This window comes from Cibotium barometz, chromosome 5 (genome assembly GCF_041138505.1).
Source record: "Cibotium barometz isolate CiBa-2024 chromosome 5, ASM4113850v1, whole genome shotgun sequence".
NCBI lineage: Eukaryota > Viridiplantae > Streptophyta > Polypodiopsida > Cyatheales > Cibotiaceae > Cibotium > Cibotium barometz.
The window spans coordinates 39986432-40008510 of record NC_141050.1 but is presented as its reverse complement, the minus strand read 5'-3'; positions in this window follow the sequence as shown (position 1 = coordinate 40008510).

Below are 22079 nucleotides of genomic sequence, written 5' to 3'. Positions count from 1 at the left end.
CCTATCCACCCCCCCGGGCATTTGCCCCCCCACAAAGAGCCATCAATGCCTTCACCAACTCCTCTGTAGTGAAGGGAGTCAATAAGAAGGACCAAAGAGCAAGGGGAACCACCTCTCATGTGCCAGCAAACCCTCTCACGCATGTTCACCATCACTTGGGGATAATGGGGCACCCGTGAGGAGAGATAAAAAAAAAGTGGCGATGGCTCCCACATGGGGGGGTCAAAAATAATGGCTGCATTGTGGCCACACAACTTGCAAATACCATCTCTCCTCCTATGGGGACGTGCTATCTCAAAGAAGTCCCCCATGACTCTATTGCAAGCCTAGGTCCAAAGGGAAGCTCTGGCATGATACCTGTACTCCGCCGCCCTCCTCTCCTCAATGGATATGACCTCTGCTCAAGCTAACTCTCAATCCAAGGGCTATCGAGGAAACTCTCCTAAAGCAACGGAAGAGAAGCAAGACCCCTACTCAAACTCCTCTCCTACTCACAAAATTCCTCCAATCTACTATGAGCTTCCTCTTGCAAAAAGCTGCCAATCTCACCAATTCTTGTATCCAAGCTGCATGCAGTAGAGCCTGAAATCGGTTCCTGGCCAACTGTATACTGCTAATGTTGTCATAGAAAATGATAACTTGTCTATCCACTAATAGACCCAAATCTGCAAGTAGCTTTCTTAACCAAGCTACCTCACATGCTGCCATAGCAACTCCTCTGTACTGGCCTCTGTACTGGATAGAGCAACCGTAGGCTGTTTCTTGCTGGTCCAAGTCACAGCAGCACTCCCCAAAGAAAACATGAAGCCACTGGTAGATCTTCTATCTGAGATACTACCAGCCCAACCAGCATCTGTGTACCCATGTACACATATCTCTGTCCGAGTCTCATAGAATAGTCCACAATGCAAAGTAGACCTCACATACCTTAGTATGCGTCTCAATACATCCAAATGCGGTTTTCGTGGAACCTACATAAACTGACTCACCAACCCAACAGCATAGCTCAAATCTGGTCTAGTGATCGTCATGTAGATCAAGCTTCCTACTATGCGCCTATGCATAGTAGGATCCTCCAAGATCTCTCCTGAATCTGCACTCAACTTGCCATTCTGATTCAATGGCACGGTATTAGGCTTACAGCGTGTCATACCATACTTGGACAACATGTCCAAGCCATACTGTCTCTACAGTAATCCAATACCATGTGGTGACCTAATCACCTCAATGCCCAAGAAATATATGACCTCCCCTATATCCTTCATCTCGAACTTTTGTCTAAGCAAGATCTTTACATCAAATATCTTTGCATCATGGTCCCCCGTAATGATCAAGTCATCTACATAGACGACAACAAGCACAACCCCTCTATCACCATGTCTCACATACAGCGAGAAATCTGCATTGGCTACATGAAAGCCAATAGTGACAAGATATTCAAAAATCTTGTCAGACCATGCTTTTGGTGCTTGTTTTAAGCCATACAAGGCTTTCTTCAACCTGCAAACATGCTCGGGATGACTCACATCCTCATAACCAGGTGGCTGCAACATATACATCTCTTCTTGCAAATCCCCATGCAAGAATGCATTCTTTACAGCCATCTGATGTAAAGACCATTGCTTTGACGCAGCCACTGCTATCACAACTCTCACTGTTGTCATCTTGGCAACTGGGCTGAAAGTTTCCTCATAATCAATGCCATATGTCTGCGCATATCCTTTGGCTACCAATCTAGCCTTGTACCTGTTTATGCTTCCATCACTGTTATGTTTTACTTTGTACACCCACTTGCATCCAATGGCTTTCTTGCCTTCAGGCAATTGCACTAAATCCCAAGTTTCATTTCCATATAGTGCATCCATCTCCTCATCCATAGCTTTCTCCCAACACACATTTCCAACAGCCTCATCAATGCATGTGGGCTCTACAACCTGCACAACCTTTGCCATATATGCATAGTGATGTGCCACATAACCATCATAGGTAAACCTCTGCACAGGGTTTTTCACTCTCCCAGATCTTCGCAGCTTTTCATTCATGGATTCCATAGCCTTCTTTACACCAGGTGTTCTCATAGCTGGGATCCCAAGCTCCTCATCAAGGCTCATATCTGAGCCACTAGACTCTCCATCAACATGAGAATGCCCTGCAGAAACGTCAGGCATACCAAGGGGTTCAACCACTTTCTTTTTTCCTTTACATGATGTACTAATCACATTTGCTGGACTGGTATTATGACGCAGCCTGCCACTCCATGGTCTATCAACAGACCCACTAGATGAGGACTCTCCTGGTCCACTCAAAGACTGTGATTGCTGACCTGCATTCTGTGCAATCACACTTCCACTCACATTAGCCCCAACAGCTTCTTTTTCAGCTGCTCATCTCATCAAAGACAACATCCCTGCTTACCCTCAACTCACGTGTTGCAGGGTTATAACACCTGTATCCCTTTTGCTCAAGGGAATATCCAATAAACACACATTTTTTAGCTTTTGGATCCAACTTAGTTCTCAGCTCATTTGGCACATGCACATATGCAATGCATCCAAAAACTTTCAGATGAGACAAATCAAGTTTTCTGCCAGTAAACCTCTCCTCTGGAGTTACATCATGTATGGCTGCAGTTGGAGTCCTGTTCATGATGTATACTGCTGTAGAAACAGCCTCAGCCCAATAGCTATGCGGCATATTCTTCTCTTCCATCAATGCTCGTGCAATCTTAGCAATGTGCCTATTTTTTCGCTCAGTAACTCCATTTTGCTGTGGAGTGTATCTACATGTAAACTGTCTCCGAATACCATTCTTTTTCAAAAATTCAGAGAACTTATTGGAGAAGTACTCTCCCCCTCCATCTGACCTTAGGCACTTTACATATTTCCCTGTTTGCTTTTCAACCAAAACTCTGAAATTCTGAAAGTGAGTGAACACCTCACTCTTCTCCTTCATGAAATATACCCACACTTTCCTTGTGTGGTCATCAATGAATATCACATAATACCTGCAGCCTCCCATAGACATGGTCTTCGTAGGACCCCATACATCTGAATGCACACATCTAGTGCATTTCTGCTCACATATCTGTTACATGGAAATACATGCTTTGTTTGCTTTCCAAATTAGCATGCTTCACATATTCTCTGTATACCTTCCACTTTAAATTTTGGCAGCCCTGTCACAATTCCTTTAGTCTGCATAGACTTCATTCTCTGCACATTCACATGTCCAATTCTTTTATGCCAAATGTCTCTGTCTGCAACAATTCCTGAACCATTTGCAAACATCGCAGCACTCATTTCAGGCATGTCTACATTCAACGTAAACATTCTGCCCACTCTGTTGCCTTTTGCAACCAACCTGCACTTGTCTTTAAAGTCTTCAACATAACAACCATCAGGGTTAAACCGAACCTGCAAACCCTGCTCAATCATCTAGCCAGCTGAAACTAGATTCTTTGTTATGTTCAGAACGTGAAGTACATCTACAAGGTACTTCACTTTGCCATCCTGCATAGACAATGGCACATCTCCAACATGGGCAATTGGATGAGCAGTGTCATCCCTTGTTTCCACAAAACCTGGTCGTTCAAGGTTTTTCATCTTCTTGAACCACTCCCCATGACTTGTCATGTGGTTCGAAGCACCTGAATCCACATACCATACATCATATTTTTGTGCTGCTTCAACATTTTCAGACATGGCATTCACGACATGCTGCATAACAAACAACCTTTCATTATCCTCATTGTTTCTGCTTGAGGATGCATAGTTGTTCTGCTGCACTTTCCCATTCTTTGCCAATTTCCACATCCTCTTTGACTCCCCCTGCCTCTGAATTTGCCTCTTCCACCTATGTGTTGTTGATGTTGTTGTTGTGTATTCGAGGACTGTTGCTGCTGCTGCCTGCTGGCCATAATTCTGATTACCTGTTCGGCCACATCCTTGACCGTGTCCACGGCCTCCTCTACCTTGTCCTCTTCCTGAACTTGTGTAGAAGGGCTGTTGCTCTGAACTATTTTTGTTTTGTGAAGACTGTTGGTCTTCACCCAAGCTCTTCTCTTCTATAATCAACATAGACACCAAATCTGTAAAGTTGGGAATGTTTTCGCGAGTCTGAATAGACGTCTTGAATGCCTTGTATTGTGGCCCAAGACCACGTAGATAGACTTCCACCTTATCATCATCATCTACTGACACACCAATAGATGCAAGGGATTCCACAATACCCTTTATCTTCAATGCATAGTCATTCATAGACATGCTCTTTTTCTCCACAGTATGAAGTTCATTCTTCAACTGTATCTTACGTGCCTTGGTATTTGTTTCATAGAGTTTTACCAAGGTGTCCCACGCCTCCTTGGGGGACTTGGCATCCTGAATGTGCCCAATCATGGTGTCCTGTATACTAATGGAGCCAATACATAACTTTCCTAGCTCCTTGGTTCCAGTCTTTAAACTCTTCCACATCTGCAGTAGTCAGAAATATGTCCGGTATCTCTGGTGCCTCTTCATGCTCACCTAGTCCCAATAGCCCTTTCCCATCAGGAAATTCGTTAACCTGAACCTCCAAGCATGGAAGTTATTCTTATCAAGCTTCTTAGCCACAATCTGTGTTATGCCATCATTTAACATCTTGCCAGACACATAATTTTACCAGAAACAGCACTCTGGTTTGTCCTGCACAAACTGCTATATTTCTGCAGCGGTACTGTAATACTCTCGAATGTCACAACCAGTGACTTCAATATATATACATACACCCAATGGTAACTGTTGACCTCTTTGTAGCATCCACAGTGTCTGCACAGCCAATCTGTCTTCCTGTAGTTCTTAAAACAGATTTTTTTTGCAGAGAATCGATGACTTACCCGTAGTGCTCGAAATCGCGTGCTTTGTACTGCTTCCTGTGGTTCTTTTGCTTGCAGCTCAGCCCTTAGCACGAACCAGGCTCTGATACCATGAAAAGATGCAGGGGGGAAGAGAGCTTGAGCTCTTGCAAGCACACACACACTCCCAAAACCCTAAAAGAGAACACACAAGGTGAGAGGCTGAAAATCTTCTTCTTCTTCACTCAACACTCAACACCCATATACAAGATAAGAGTACACATAATATGAAAGGTACTCAACCAATACATATACGAGGGTTCTCTATAGTATGAACCCAACTAAATGAGCTGGCGCTATAACTATGCCAATTTCTAGAATGGTTGTCACACAGCCTGTCATCCCATTGGCCGCATATCACCCAAGATCTCACCAACCATGCCAGTGGTGTAAGTGTGGGGCCTATCCCCCAGGCGGATCATCACTGTCCACCGCCTCACTAGACGAGCTCGATATCTTAACAGGGGAGGGGCACAAGAGAAGTGAGTAGCAGGAGGGGGCACTGCTGGGGGGTTTTAGGCGCAACACAGGGGGGGATGCGGGCAAAAAAGAAGCGGAGAAGGGGCACTGCGAGGGGGGTTGGCAAAGAGGATTCAGAGGAAGGCACAGGTGCAAAATGAGCGCAAGGGGGACACCTAGTTCCAAGCTTGTCATTTTTTAATCTTTGACCCACAAAATTCTATTTCTCATGTTTGCACCTTTATAGAGAGGGATTGTGTGTTTCACCACTCTAGAGGAATTTCCTTCATGGAGAGGGATGGTGTGTTTCACCACTTCCACAAGAATTCCCTTTATGTGAACACATCCTCAAATTCCTTAAGCAAAGCTATCAATTCTCCTTCTTGCGTAGGGGTGAGGTTTGGCAATGAATATGGGCTTAGGTTTTTCACCTAGACCAGTATGATTTACTTCCTTGACTTCGATGGGGCCATCATATGAGGCATGTGACTCTTCGCCCATGTTTCTTTGAGTACCACTCTATTCGTAATGTTATAGGACTTAAAGCACTTTCCTTAGATCTTCCTCTCGACAAGATTTTTTAGTTTAGCTTCCTTCTCTACCTTAGCCTTGACCTTATTGAGCTTACATCTTACACCTCAAAAGATCTTGTCTTGCTCAGAGCTCGTGGACCCCTCATCACTTTTATAGTCTTGGTCTAAACAATGACCTTATTTAGGTTAGCCTCCCACTATCAAGTGTAGGTTTCATGTGAATCTACAGCCTCGAGATAGCAAAGCCAGTAGTGAAGGTCCATCTCCATGTGGAGAGAACACACTTCTTAGGCTTTCTATGTAATTTTCTCCTTCTTAGCCTAGTGACTATGGGCAACATAGAATTTAATCTTTCTACGGAGGAGTCTTCACACATCACTATCTAGATACCTCAAAGGGATATTATAGGCTTTCTATGCAATTTTCTCCTTCCTAGCTTAGTGAATGTGGGCAACATAGAATTTAATCCTTCCACGGAGGAGTCCTCACTAGATACATCACTATCTACTCCTAATTTACAATTGTTGCTAGCTCCCAAAGGGATATTGTACCCTAGGCATGAACATGGAAGTTGTTTTTATCTCGTCTAGTGGTGCAAACCTTATTGCAAGTTTTTGTGGAAGAGTGTCCATGGTGTATAAGACATGGACCCAATCCTCAGAGTCATCAAGTCTTGGAGAGACTTGTATCCTTGGTTTACATCTTCAATATGTTGCAACATTACATGTTGGCTGAAGTGGTCCAAATAGTTATATCAAACTCGTTTAGCTGAGAATGCCTCAACCCATGGATCGAGTCTTCCCAATCTTTAGGTTTATCTTTAAGGATTTGTGTACATAAATGTGATCCGTTTCCTAATCATAGACCACCTTTTCTTCTCTCATGCAAGGCATTCCAAGGATCATCATGTATAACCCTCTTCTCTAAAAAATCCATCACCAAAAATGTGTGGTGAAACTTAGTCTAAAGCTCTTCATTTTAGCATCCTACAGAATGCCTATGGATTGTTTGGCTATGTTCACACATCAACAAGCTTCATTACAAGGCTTATGCCTACAAGTTGTGGGCTACCCCAAGACTCCCACCAATGCTTGGTGATTATCTACAATGCCCTTATATAGGCAGGTAACACATCATTCATTTTGTCACTTTCAAAATAGTCCCTTAGTTTTTTCATGAGCACTTTTGGATGTCCTCTAGTTGGTTGAGGAGGGAGGATGCTCAGTGGTGCATGGCTAAGTTCAGGTTCAAGTGTGTTGGCCCTTAAATTCCCATTCATCCAAACAATCGGATAGGTGTCTCTAATTTTGTGAATTTCCTTAATTCCCAATCGGATAAGTCTCTCTATTGTTGTGAATTTACTTGCAAAAGAGAACTTATTAAAACTCAAACTTCTAAGGATAACAAGATTGTGAGGCCTACTATGTCCCACAAGCGATACTTGCGCTCATTGGGATTATACTTATTGAGAAATATGGTGCCACATGGAGCATAAGTCTTGGTAGGTAGTGAGTATTTATATCACCTAGCAATCAGCCACATGGCAAGCAACCATATTCCCACATGAGCAAGCAAAGCCAATTTGTTGAGAATTATGGTGCCATGGAGCGCAAGTCTTAGTGTAGAGGGAGTGAGTATTCAGCACCTAGCAATCAGCCAACATGGCAACAAGCAAGCATAATCCCACATAAGCAAGAAAAGGTTATTTGTACTCAACCTTATATAAAAGGGTTCATTTTCACGCAATCAAATCATCTAGGCTATCACGTCTTTCTATGAGTATGTCTCAATCTTATAACCTAATTGAACTTGATTCTAAAGTTTCATTAGCACAACACACTCATCATCATGAGTAATCTTAGGCTTCACCCACCTTAGCATTCTCAAAACCACCATAGCTCTCACAACATAGCTCTCCTTGCTTGAGGTACTCATCTTAGGCTTGACCCACCTTAGCATTCTCACAACCACCATAGCTCTCCTTTCTTGAGGTAGTCATGGTTTTTTAACATGGTATCAGAGCTATCCCTCTCCCCATAGCCCACCTAGTCCCAACCCATCTCTATACACACTTAACTACTCATTTTTCAATATCATTAGCACTAATTATGATTAGTAGAACCTTATCCTCTAATATAGTGTGTATAAGAGGTGGTTACAACATTGGAGTTCTAAGATCTCCTCGTTGTCACCACCATTGACTAAGCCATCTTGGGGATATCTTTCCAAACCCTACCTAGGTGGCCCTCTAGCTCAAGCCATTTCCCCCAATTTGTGTGCAGTTACCAAAATTTTGTAGAAAACAAGTGCCAATAGAAATGCACCGTTCTCCTTCTATGGTGCACATTAGGCTAGGGGCGGCATTGGTCAAGGACCCTACAACTCAAACCTCTACACATATTATCCATTAAGGAAATCCCCTCTTAGGGGTAGTTAGATCATTGGTCAAGGACCCTGCAAACTCAAATCTCTTCACATATCATCTACCACCAGATCACACATGGTAGTGAAAAAACCCACTATTATCTTCTCATCAAATTCATGATAATCTGAGGCAAAGTTATGTCTTGGAGCTTTCAACCTCATCAAGGCCAAGTGCCCCCCCATGCCAAAAGCCCCATCAAAATTTCTTTTGATTTTCTTATGCCCCATCAAAATTTCTTTTAATTGAAGCCTTCCATTTGCAACCATGATAATCACTTAATTAAGACCTTAATCAAAGTAATTAAGAGGTAGTTATCTCAATATGAGGTCCATTTAGGCCAAAATTGGATCTAGGTTGTATTCAAGGTAGGGAAGCCTCTCTCATCTCCAAATCTACTCTACCTAGCTGCATTAGTCAATTTAGGTAAAAATTTCTTGCATTTAGGCATTTTTAGCCATTTTTAGCTCATTTTTTACATTGTTTTCACTACATTGAGCTAGGATTATATCATTGCCATCAAAATCCAAATCATTGCTACTCTTGTATGAGAGTAGACACTGGCAAGTGAGTAGTGCTCATTTCATTGTTTTCACTACATTAAGCTAGGATTCCATCATTGCCAATCAAAATAAATGTCATTGCCAATCTTGTATGAGAGTAGATTCTAGAAAGTTATTTTTTGCATTGTTTTCTTTGTGGAAGATTGTCTATGGTTTGCTAGAACATGAATCAAGTCCTTGGAGTCGACAACAAGCTTTGGGAGGAGGTACTCATATTCTTGGTTCTCATCTTCACTATCCAATATCTTGTTATAGGCGTTACAGATATCAATTGGCATGGTATAAGTGGTTGTGTAAGAGTCATTAACAAGAATGCCTCAACCCATGAAATGAGTCTTCCCTATTTTTAACTTTATTTTCAAGGCTTGGCTAACCTTGTGTATATAAATGTGATTGGTTTCTCGATCTTGAACCAACCTTGAGTCTCTCATGTAAGGCCTTCCAAGGATCATGTTGTATGACCTGCTTCTCTAAAAATCCATGGGATGATTATTCCCTATTTTTAAGTTTATTTTCAAGGATTGGTTACCCTTGTGTATATAAATGTGATTAGTTTCTTAATCCGTGAACCAGCCTTGAGTCTCTTGTATAAGGCATTCCAAGGATCATGTTGTATGACACGCTTCTCTAAAAATCTATCACCACAAATGTATGGTGGAAGCTTAGCCCAAAGGTCCTAATCTTTGCATCGTGAAGGATACGTAACCATGAGGCTCATGCCTATGAGTGCGGTGGGCTCTCCCATGCCTCCCAATAATCCTTGATTATGTTGACACCAGCATCAGCATCCAAGATTGCCAAAGACCATTGTTCTTTTATAAATAATAGGTAACATGGCATTCATTTTATCACTTTTGAAATAGTCTCCCAATTTGTTCATGGAAAATTTTGGTTTTTCTTTTATCTTGGGTAGCATGGCATTCATTTTATTGCTTTTGAAATGGTTTCCCAACTTGTTCATGGGAACTTTTGGCTGTTCTCTTATCTTGGGTAACATGGCATTCATTTTATCGCTTTTGAAATGGTATCCCAACTTGTTCATGGGAACTTCTAACTGTTCTTTTATCCTTAGGTAGAAGAGTGCTCATTGTGGCATAGCTCATCATCCTCAGTGTGGCACAGCCCATCATCCTCCTCCTCTTCAAGTTCATCAAGTCTGTGCACTCTTAGATTCCTAGTCATCTAGTCTGACAAGTCTCTCCAGTCAAAGTGTAGGGGATGTGCAATGATCCTTTCCTAGGAGGCAGTGCCTCTCATTGGGTCGAAATAAATTTGTCACCTATCACATCTGAAAAAATACTATGGTAACTATGATGTCCCATGGAAGGCCAACTTTCACCTCCCCACTGAGTCCACCTTCGAGTCCACCTTCACTACATCTAGGAATCCAAAATCTAGTTGGATTGGTTCTAAAGGTAAAGGCTCTTTGGAACTAGTTCTTTTTGTGGATTCGTAAGAATGGTCATGGATTCAACTCCACCATTTGACATGCTATGACATTCCCTTATTGGGTCTATGATTAGCTCTTAGATATGCATACTCAGGTAGGGTTAGTATTTGTACTTTCAGACCACTTGCTCTAGCACTAGCACTAGTTCAGCCCCTCCACCTTCCTTACAAGTTCTTAGGCTTGTTTCATTCACTCTAATCCTCCAACATGGGGTTGGAATACCCTTTGAGTTTCTTTGGAAGGCTTTTATAATCAATGGGTTTCTTCTCTTTGGGAAGATCTGGGTTATCTCTGGCGAGGGATGCAGCTTTGAAGCTATTGTCCTAACCACTTTTAATGGTCACGACATTGTTTCCCTTAACAATTGATTGTGCATTGTGCTTCTATGTGATCTTCAAGGTTTCTTCTTTTGGACCTCTAGTTTTGGTCCTTTATCCTTTTCAGAGCTACTGTAACCTTTGTCGAGATCTTTGGCTACTAGCTTCAAGGTTAAAGCTTAAGATTTTTTATTCTTTGTTTCCTTTAACAACTACCCTTGACTTGGTCTAGAGCCTTGTGATAGCATCAAGGGGGACTATATGAACAAGTCCACATTGTACACTTAACAAGTTAAGGTTTGCCAAAGTGGCTAATGCCCTAGCCACTAGTGATTGTCATTCTGTTGGGACAATCCTTGAAAACATGATCAAAGCCACACTTGTAACATGTGCCTCAAAATGACACAGGATTTTGTCTCTCAATTCAAGGATGGAGTTGGGATACTCGGTGCAATTGCACCTCTATGAGGACACTCAGTAGCATGGTCTAGTCCCTTTTAATGGAAACATTTAAGAGGTAGCTTGTGTGCCATGTTATTGACATCTCTCACTCTTTGTTGCACCATATCTTTGAGGAAGGATGCATAGTCAATGGATAGGGGTTGCTCTAGATATTCATATGAATTATATTACTCATAGTATGACTCATAGGTCTCCTATTCTGGAGACTCTTAGAGTCTACTAGCAATGTTACCAAGTATTGTTGTTGTAAATGTACAATTCTGAGAGGAACCGACTTGGCTAGTGATACCAGAGGTGGTATGGCATTTATGGTGGTCTATACATACCTCTCAGTATAGGGTTTTGATAAAAGGACACTAGATTATGCATCGGTGATTAAGAAGAATATGGTATGGGAGGTAGGTCTAAAAGTTTCTTTGGTACTGAGATAATAGGTTTTGGTCCCGATTTCCCCTCATACTAACAATGGGTTGTATCATGGTCTCCATGGCATTGGTAGTGAGCATACTATTATTATTTTTTAGGCCTCAGCATATCGGACACTCCATGACTATATAGTTTCAATAGTAGATTATGCATCAAACCATATCTCTTCATGGGAATAGGTGTGGGTGTCCTACTTCAGGTCATAGGCTAGGGTTGGGCCTTGAGGTTTCCCTTGGGACTGGTGTGCTACCCCCACTATTGCTATCTAGAGTGGAGCTACCTCTTCCTTGATAAAGTTGAGAGAAACTAGTAGTGGTTTGGTATGAGAAAGGTGAAATTGGAAAAAATTGGCTTCTTTTTCAAATCTGAATTTATGTTTTTCTGAAGGAGGTGCCTTTTTTCTCATCATTGGTTCCCATTTTAAATCAATAAAATGAGATATTTCATCTCTCCTCTCTCCTATTTCAAGTCTAGTTCCAAAAAGTAAGCTGAACTGACCCAAAAATGGTCAAAAATTGACCAAACTGATTTGGAAAATTCTAGAATCAGTTTGCTTGGTTTGAGGCTCACTTTTTCCTATAAATAGAAGCCTTTCCCTTTTGTAAAGGCTTAATAGTGTTTATGCACTGTTACTCTACTCCTTCCCAGAGTCAAATACATTGAATTTACTTGATAATTCAATAGTTTTTGACTAAATTCTCTCCAAATGAATTGGTGGCCACTTTGATCCAAACAAGAGTAGAACCCTCAATCCTTCAAGCCAAAGGAAAGCTCACAAAACTGCATGTAAGCTAAAAACTCTACTTTTTAATTTCTAATCTATGGTTTTCTGATTTCTTTGCTTTTTTAGTGAATCTTCATGATATGCCTTGATGAAAAGGCTACCCCCTTCTCTTCCTTAAGAATTCAGCCCTTCTTTATCCTAATATGAGTAACAAATAAATTGATTTAAGCTTTTCTTATTGTTTACTCTTTAAAAAGTTAAAATTGAATAGATTAGAGTACTTTATTTCAAATTGGGATTAATTTTAAAGTGATATTAAAATGTAAAAATTGAGAAATGGTCAGCCATACAAAGGAGGTTATGGTAAAATTTTCTTAAATTTTTTGGAAAATAAAGTTTATCTTTATGTTATTCTAAAAGAGTAATTCCCACCGTTTGTGCATCCTAAAAGAAATATTTTTATTTACTCCATGTAAATATTCATCTATGAATATGCATGGATATCATTGATATAATTATTGAAATTAAATTCTATGCATAGAAAGATGCATATTGGAATTTTTTTTATTATAAAAGTGTTATTTTCATTAGATTTAAATTCTATGCATAGAAAGATGCATATTGGAAATTTTTTTTATTATAAAAGTGTTATTTTCATTAGATTTAAATAATATGCATAGAAAGATGCATATTGGAGATTTTTTTATTATAAAAGTGTTATTTTCATTAGATTTAAATTCTATGCATAGAAAGATGCATATTGGAATTTTTTTTATTATAAAAGTTTTATTTTCATTAGATTTAAATTCTATGCATAGAAAGATGCATATTGGAGATTTTTTTATTATAAAAGTGTTATTTTCATTAGATTTAAATTCTATGCATAAAAAGATGCATATTGGAAGTTTTTTTATTATAAAAGTGTTATTTTCATTAGATTTAAATTCTATGCATAGAAAGATGCATATCGGAAATTTTTTTATTATAAACGTGTTATTTTCATTAGATTTAATTTCTATGCATAGAAAGATGCATATTGGAAATATTTTTTTTATAAAAGTATTGTTTTTATTAAAATTGATTTTATGCATAGAAAGATGCATAAAAGATTTGTTTTTATTTCAAAAGTTTTATTCTCATTAAAATTGATTTTATGCATAGAAAGATGCATAAAGGATTTATTTTTATTTCAAAAGTGTTATTTTCCTTAAAATTGAATTTATGCATAGAAAGATGCGTAAAGGATTTATTTTTATTTCAAAAGTGTTATTTTTTTTAAAATTGAATTTATGCATAAAAGGATTTTTATAAAAGTGTTATTCCCACTGAATTTGATTTTGGAAGGATAATTTGGGTCTCATGATCTGGGATGGAGGTGGCAGAGTGACAGGTAACGCTATGCTTAGTTTGGGTATCTGGTGAACTCATAAATTTAAACCCCCTTTGGCCTTACTAGACATTTTTGCTGCAAAGAGTCTCAACAATAAAGATATTAGGTATTTGGTTGACTGTCGGGATAGGGATATGGTAGGGTGGAAGGATGTGGATCAGTTATCTTTGGAATATCAATTATCTAGAAGGGAAAGGGATTGCCCAGGTACTAGATTTGCTTCAAAGGGAGTTATGTTCTATTGCCCAGGTACTAGATTTGCTTCAAAGGGAGTTATGTTCTATTGCTACTGATGTTTCAATTTGGATCAAAGATTGGGCTTGGCTTAATGGTGTCAAGCTAAAGGATGGCAAGACCAGAGAATTATACTCACTAATGAGAAATGGGGATGCAAATATGTTGTATTGCAATAAAATTTGGAATGTAAATTGGAACCCTTCCAGTTGGAAAAAGAGATGGAATCTTCTTTGGGATTGCTAGATCCCTAAGAAATTCTAAGTTTTCTTGTGGGAAGGTATGCATGTGGGCATTACCTATTGGTTCCAAACTTCAAAGGAGAAATATATCTAGTGGCATTTGTCCCAGGTGTGCAGGTCATCACTTGAAGATGGTAAACATGTGTATTGGGAATGCGCAGCAATTAGGGATACTTGGTACAAAATGTCCAAATGGATAGAGAAGAACTTGGGTATGCAAACATGCTGGGGGGGCTGGATCTTGGGCAAATGGTCAGTTAGTGATGAACATATTGGACTAGTTTTTAATATCATTAGAGCGTGCATTTTGTTGGAAATTTGGTCTAGCAGGAATGCCATTGTAATTATGAAGGCTATATATACTAGTTTGCAAGAGTCAGACTTGATGCATAAGTGTGTGTATATGTGCTAGTCTGTGTGCAATGTGAATAAGATAAGATGCTCTGAGCTAGATATGTTGATTCAGAATTTGTAAAGGAATATTATCTGAATCTTGCCCTAGAGCTTGGTGCGCTTCAAACATACTAGGAATAAACTCCTAATACTGATTTGGATGTTGCAAGGTGAGATGTTAGGAAGGGAAGAAAAGGCCCCCCAAGTTTGGACCAAAAACCCTAAGGTGGTACCGCAAAGAAAAGCAGGTTGATCATACTTTTGTTGCTTTTATAGAAAACCCTATGGGAACCAGACCTATTGTTAAAATATGGTCCAAGAAAGAGGGAATGTTAGAAAAATTGTCCCCTCATGGATGCACTACAAAAGCTATGATGGAGGCTAGCATACTTTTGGGATACACGGTATCTTGGGAACAATCCTCCTTTTTGATGGAGGAAGAGAGACGGGAATTTTTGTGTAAAATTCTAAATGAAGTTAAGAAGGAGTTGTAAATATGGATAGTGTAGCATTAACTTGGTTGTATTGCAGTTTCTGAACAGTTTTTTAGTTAATATATATAAACACATATGCTGGTATATTATAGCCAATCCTCACCATGAACATATTTTCTTGTAAAGGTATTTAGACCTTAGTGTGTGAATGGGTTTTAAGATAAGGTGAAAGCTAGACAAAAATAGATCTATTGTCCCAAGTAGGAGCACTCAAGGAGTCTTGCATATCAAGGAGAGAACCTTGTGGAGAAAGATACCTTTTTTAAGTCTATATATTCATGTATACACAATAAAAGAAAGTACACTTTTCTTATCTATGGTCTCTCACGATTACCAAATTATAGATAATTAAGTAGTTAGTGTATACATTAAGATTAGGTTAGCATAATCTTTTTAATAATTGCTCATCAATTTTCAACAATTAGTACGAGAGATAGGTTCTATTGAGTTAAGCAATAGATTAGGTCCTCATTAACGTCTTGATTAAGCAAAAGTTAGGTTAGTTTAGGAGTGGATCAGCGGATCAAAGCCAAGACCATGACAAAGGCGTGGCAGCTGCGCCAAGATAAGCGTTGAAGAAAAAGGTGCCTGCGGAATGCCTTCAAAGTTTGAACAAGCAGCGGGGCGACAACACACAATAGCAATTTGCATTTTCAAAATCATTGATTAAGGTTTCAAATTAATAAAAATTGGCCTCTTAACACGTAACCCTCTACTAGAGAGCATTCACGCAAGGAATTAATTTGTGGGCTTCATACACAATTAGGTTGGTTTATGTTATTTAGGTTGGTTTATGTTATTTTTGGGTTGTCTTCACACTGCTCAAGAGGCAAATCACATGATACCTATCATTCATTATAACAAGCATTCCCAACATAAAAAACAAAGCACACTCATGCACAATTTCAAAATTTGGCACGTGTACATGTATCACGCACAATGCATTCCATGTGTAAGGAAACACAATAGCGCAAGCAAGATCTTCACAATACAAAGCATTGAATTGTTGAAACAAGTGGAGAGAGTAAACTTTGAAGGAGGATGTCTTGCTTACAAGAGTACTTGAACACAATGAACTCGATGATAAACAAAGGCTATCAAACTAGTCTATATATAATGCCTAGTGTTGGCAGGTCGGCCATGTCGGCCAACCTATGACTTTGGTCTACTGATTATATCATTCAATTAGGACAATTTAGACTACAACACAATCCCTTTTGAACTATGTACAACTCTTATGGCCATCTAAGACTGTTTAGACCCTCAAACAGGTCCCACAACCCAAGAACAATGTGTCCTTGGTTTACTATGTCTAGCACTCACTAATATGGTCACATAGTTTACATAAGCATACATCCTACTTGGCACAGTGCCAAGAACAATGTGTCCTTGGTTTACTATCCAGTACTCACTAATACGGTCACATAGTCTGCACAAGCATGCATCTTACTTAGCATTGTGTCAAGTCTACATAAGCTATCTCCTGGCCATATTTGGCTATCATCTAGTGTCTAAATTAAGAACTACCGGATAGGGGTCTTGCAAAATAGAGCACATTCATCACCTGAAGGAATAACACGAGGGTGGAGCATGAGCAACTTCTTTTTCAATACCATGTGCTTTAATATGAGAAAACTTCAATCACCAACCTCACCTTTCGCTTTGCAAGTTCTGATGAAGGGAGGGTTCTATCTTTGGAACCTTTTTTTCCTCTAAAACTTTGGATGATGATATCGAGAGCCCCAAATCTCGTAGTTTTGTAGCTATTTTTTTTGGAAAAACCTGGTTTCAAGTGGGCAAGCAACTAGCCATGATACGCGTGTTGTGGTATGACCCAACTAGTGGGAATAATTCAGTTTATTTTTCTTAGTGAGAATCATTCTATTTATTTTCTTATTTATGACCAGGATGCCTATGTTGTGGCATGGACACTGAGGCCTAGTCCAATCTAATTCTCCATAGTGATGTGTCGTTTAGCCCTTAAACCAAAAGGTGAAAAAATATTTAATAGGGTCAAGTACCATCAAAAGTGTAGGCACAAACTATCATGGCAAGGACAAAGTCAACTACCAAAGTTTAGGGAAAAGGTCTCCTACTAACAAAAATGGCTACAGTGGGAAATGTTGGGAAGGGTAAGACTTATACTAAGATGAGGAAGGATATGAATCCTCTCTTAAAAAAGTTGATGATGTTGTGGCATTCTCTCACAAATCTTGTAACAAGCATTGACATGTGTGCTCATATATGTGTCCACTTTGTAAAAAAGGGAAATATGCATGTAACAAGTGTCCCTATGATGTGTCAACCAAGGGCACCTATGTAAAGCCTATAAAAGGCACCTCTATTTTAATAAAATTTTGTCTTGTGTTTTTGTACATCATGTCTTCTTTGAAGTGGCACCCCCATAGAACCAACATTTGGTATCAAAGTATAAAGATCTTAGGACCTAGCAGTATTAGGAATGGCTTTAGCAATATTAGGTTGAAGAGAGATTTATTATTTCCACAAAAAAACACGTGTCTCCTCCTCTCCACTACTGGGTTCTAGGTAGATTTCGGGGTACCTGTGTATGTGGCACCCTGCGGGCCCTAGCATGAGCAGTCGGTGACCGCCTCGGTGCAGATAGTGGTACAAAAGAGTTATAAACACACGCCCGTACGTCGTGCGTATGCTGTGATTCGAACCCAGGTCCCTACCAAGGAAGGCAAAGCTCCTATCCACTACACCGCGCGCACACTTGTAATATAAACATATGTCCATAACACCTTATGGACATATGTCTACAAATGGGCCCGTCTCACCGGCCATTGACGGGCCCACGGGGTGCCACGTACAGAGGCACCCCGAAATCTACCTACAGTCCACCACAAGCCCCCCCCCCCCCCCCCCCCCCCCCACACACACACACACACACAAAATCGGCTGCTGCTGTAAGGAAATGTTTTTCTTTATTAAAAAAAAAAACTTTCAATTATCCTCTTATTAGAGGGTGTTCCACTTTCTTTTGTGGTTATCTCTTCCTCACTAGAGGTTATTCCCGCACCGCATCTACAAGGGAACCGGTCTAGCTCAGAGTTTGCTTTGTGCAAGTCTTCCGCCGCAAGCTACTCGCAAGCGTGCTCTTGTTCCGCAAACGCACTATCATGGAATCGAAGAGTGGGATCAAGTTTGAAGGGGAAGTCTTCCTTACGTGCTTCCAGTGTCTGCATTATGAGGACATCAGAGTGAAGAAGGAAAAGAAGTGTGCCCTATGTGGACAAACAAGCTATACAACAAATCAATGCTATACAAAGAGGATGAAAACAACAACCAAGATGACGAATTCTCCTATGCGTGTAGGTCTTTTATTTTTGACATGTAACCAAGAGCTCCTACTACAAGCTCTTTTTTTAAAAATTTTGCAGTACAATGGGCTCCTAGCACAAGCCTAATAGGCTCCTGGAACAAGCGTAATGTGTAAGGCTCCCAAAACAAGCCTAAGGTACAAGGCTCCTAGTACAAGCCTGATAGGCTCTTGGAACAAGCCTAATGTATAAGGCTCCCAGAACAAGCCTAAGGTACAAGGCTCCTAGTACAAGCACTTTTGTAATTTACAAGGCTCTGTGTACAAGCCTTTATTAAAAATACATATATATATATCTACCAAGTAGTTGCCGAGGGGGGATTGTGGCTATGTGCCCGTACTTGGACAAAGCGGCATATGAATCCCCTCTTGAAAAAGTTGATGAGTCAAAAAGTTGATGATGTTGTGGCATTCTCTCACAAATCTTGTAACAAGCATTGACATGTGTGCTCATATATGTGTCCACTTTGTAAAAAAGGGAAATATGCATGTAACAAGTGTCCCTATGATGTGTCAACCAAGGGTACCTATGTAAAGCCTATAAAAGGCACCTCTATCATGAATAAAATTTTGTCTTGTGTTTTTGTACATCGTCTTTTTTGAGGTGGCACCCCCCATAGAACCAACAAAGATGAGGAAAGGCAGGGAGACGGGTAAACTAGCATCTAGGTGTATTCAAAGACATCAAAAATAGCAAAATTCTATTGGTTTAGCCATCCCAAAGGCATTGTTTCAGAGGGTGGTTAGAGAGATCTGTGAACAAAGAGGAGTACACTTTAGATGGATTACAATTACACTTTTGTGCTTATAGGAGGCAGTAGAGGACTTTATGATTGAGTGGTTCCAAGAAACTTTTGTTCTTACTACACATGATCATAGGGTTACAATTATGGACAAGGATATGAACACACTCAGGAGAGATACAAATATGATAAGCTTCTACACACCGTATTAACTTTGCAAATAGGAAGATGCAGGACATCCTAGTTATTCCTCCTGCAAGAAAGCTTAAAGATGAAGTCAAAGTCATAGAAATCACACATAATAGAGAAACAATGCTTCATGCTCATGTTGTGTAACATCAAAAGAACAAGGAGCAGGTAACAAAGATGGAGCAAGAGAAGGAGGATGTTCTTGAGCAAAATGCCCAAGCAACTGCCACTCAAGTCAATATAAGAACCAAGTTGTAGAGACTTAGTGTTCCTTTCAACATCAAAGTAGCTAATGTGTTAGGCACTTCATCTTTTAGATTCAAAAGAGATAGAATTCAAGCAATAAAAATGCTGCAAAAGCTAATGACACTGTAATCTTGGCATCTTTGAGGTATGTTCTCCAGCTAGCTCTTGCTATTGACACTTTCATTTGTGTACTATCTTTGATTTGGAAATTATGTTGACCTTGTTTTTGTTATATTTGTAGATTGTTAAAACTATCCAAGCTTAAGGAAGATGACCAAATGTGTGTATATATTTTGGATCCTTTAATATCCCCTTTGCTTAGATTATCTACACACATAAATATTGAGATGAAGACATGGTTTACTTACTTTGACTATGAAGTTAGTTCCGTTATTTTCTTTCCCTACCAATAGGCATAAGTGCTGTTTAGCTTGATTTAGTATGTGTCTAATTATGTATAAATATATTTTTTAAACCAATATTTTATCTTAACAAAAGCCATTGGAGTTTAGCAATCTTGGACACCTAGAAAGAAGAGAGATGTATTTTCTCAATTCTATATCATTTCACATCCAGATATAACATTGTGAGCTATATGCATAACTTTTATTTTGCTCTGAGAATGAAAGCTTGCATGAGAGATGGCAATTTAAAAGAATAACCATTGGTCAAACAACAACTTGCAGCCATTGGGAAGATCTCCTGAAGCCATCTTCCTAATTCACCCTTGGACGGATCCTTACCCAGATAGAAGATGAATATAGTGCACATCGAAAACAGACCTATGTGGCTTCTAATGAAATCCTGATTGAGCTTCAAACATACCTTATTTTTCATGTGTGCACAAAGTCTCTCATTCAGCCAATCCGGCACACATTTCCTCTTGGAGCTCTTCGCCTCAATGTCATCCCCTCATCCATTCGCTCCCTCTTCCTCTCCTTGACACCAACCACTAATTGGCTCTACCATGCAAGGCCCGAGTTGTCGACCACTCCTCGATGTACAGGGGGCATGCGAATGCTCATGTGGAGTTAATGTGCCACTACCTTACTACTCATGCATGCGCTAATACGTCACACGTTTCGCTTCCCCCCGCTTTATTCCAACATTGGTGTTTTAGATGGTTCACTAGAAAAATATGTAAGATATCACGTGAGTCAAGTAGAAAGGTTTTTTTTTTTGTACAAAATATGTACATTCCTAAGGAGATTCTCAATTCAAAAAGTGAAAAAATCCCCTACATAAGGGGCACATCTAATATTTATAGAAGGATGTTTTTAAATGGTAAAAATCCATGGATAGAGTAGCCCTTCATGTGTTGTAGGGGTTCTAACATAGTAACCTCTTGCCACCCTACTCACCCCCCCTCGCTCATGTTGTTAATGGTTGACTATGGCATTAACATTATGTCTCATTGAGGTTGCTAAATTTTTGACGTGTCAAAATTTACAATACACAATTTCCCAACTACAAACATTCCATCAATAATAATCTTAAAGAAAGATTATGAGCAACAAGAGCGTTTTCATCATTATCTTAGCAAATTTTCTCAAAAATTCTAAGCAATATCATTTTATATATATTAGTTGACAATTGCTTTACAATTGACTGGCCTTCAGGGTTCATATTTCTCTCAACTTTGTCCTTGACTATACTTTCTACTATATTAAAATGAAAGAATTTGAAACGCATTCATTTTGTGATGTGTATTTCCTTTATTTTTACATACAAAGAGGAAATTAGCTCGGAGTCACCTAAAAGTATGGCATGTGAGTTCATCAGAAGGGTTTTTGAATTCAAAATTTAAGGGTAAATTTATAGGAACACGTTTATAGAAGGGATTTTTTAATCGATTTTGAAAAAAAAACAGTAAGTCCATAAAGAAAAAGGGATCATTTTATTCATGAAAAATTCACAGGTAGGAGGTTTTTTAAATATCCCTTGAACGCATGTGATACATAGGGTTTCTTAGTAGTGCACCCCCCGAGAAAATTAGTGAGACTACACCAATGCTCAAAAAGATATTTTTCTTTATTTTTACAAACAAAGAGGAAGTTAGTGAGATTACACTAGTGCTCAAATAACTAAACTAAAGATAATGTTGATCTTATTATACGAAAACAACCAAAAACCTATTGTATGTAAGGACGATAACCAAAAACCTATTGTATGTAAGGACGATAACCAAATAATGTAAAAGTTTATCCTTGTATATAAAAATATTTCATTCAATATTTCTTAAAAAAGTACACTAAATAACATTTCTTTCTAGCTAAAGGATGTGAAATTCCTTCTTTACAAATAAATGGTGGTAAATTAATGACATGGTTCCACTTCTAAGAAAATAGAGAAAATAGAGACTTGCAAGAAATATATTATTCAACCCAAATAATGCATCAAAAATCATAAGCTCAACATATTCAAGAATTGAATAAATAACTTGTAAAAATGCTTTGCTCATGAAAGCGACACAGTAATGGATATCCAAACTTTACCCTTCATGTGTGTGGCCTATCCTACACATGGGTATTTATGTAATTTCATTCCAAGAATAAGCCATA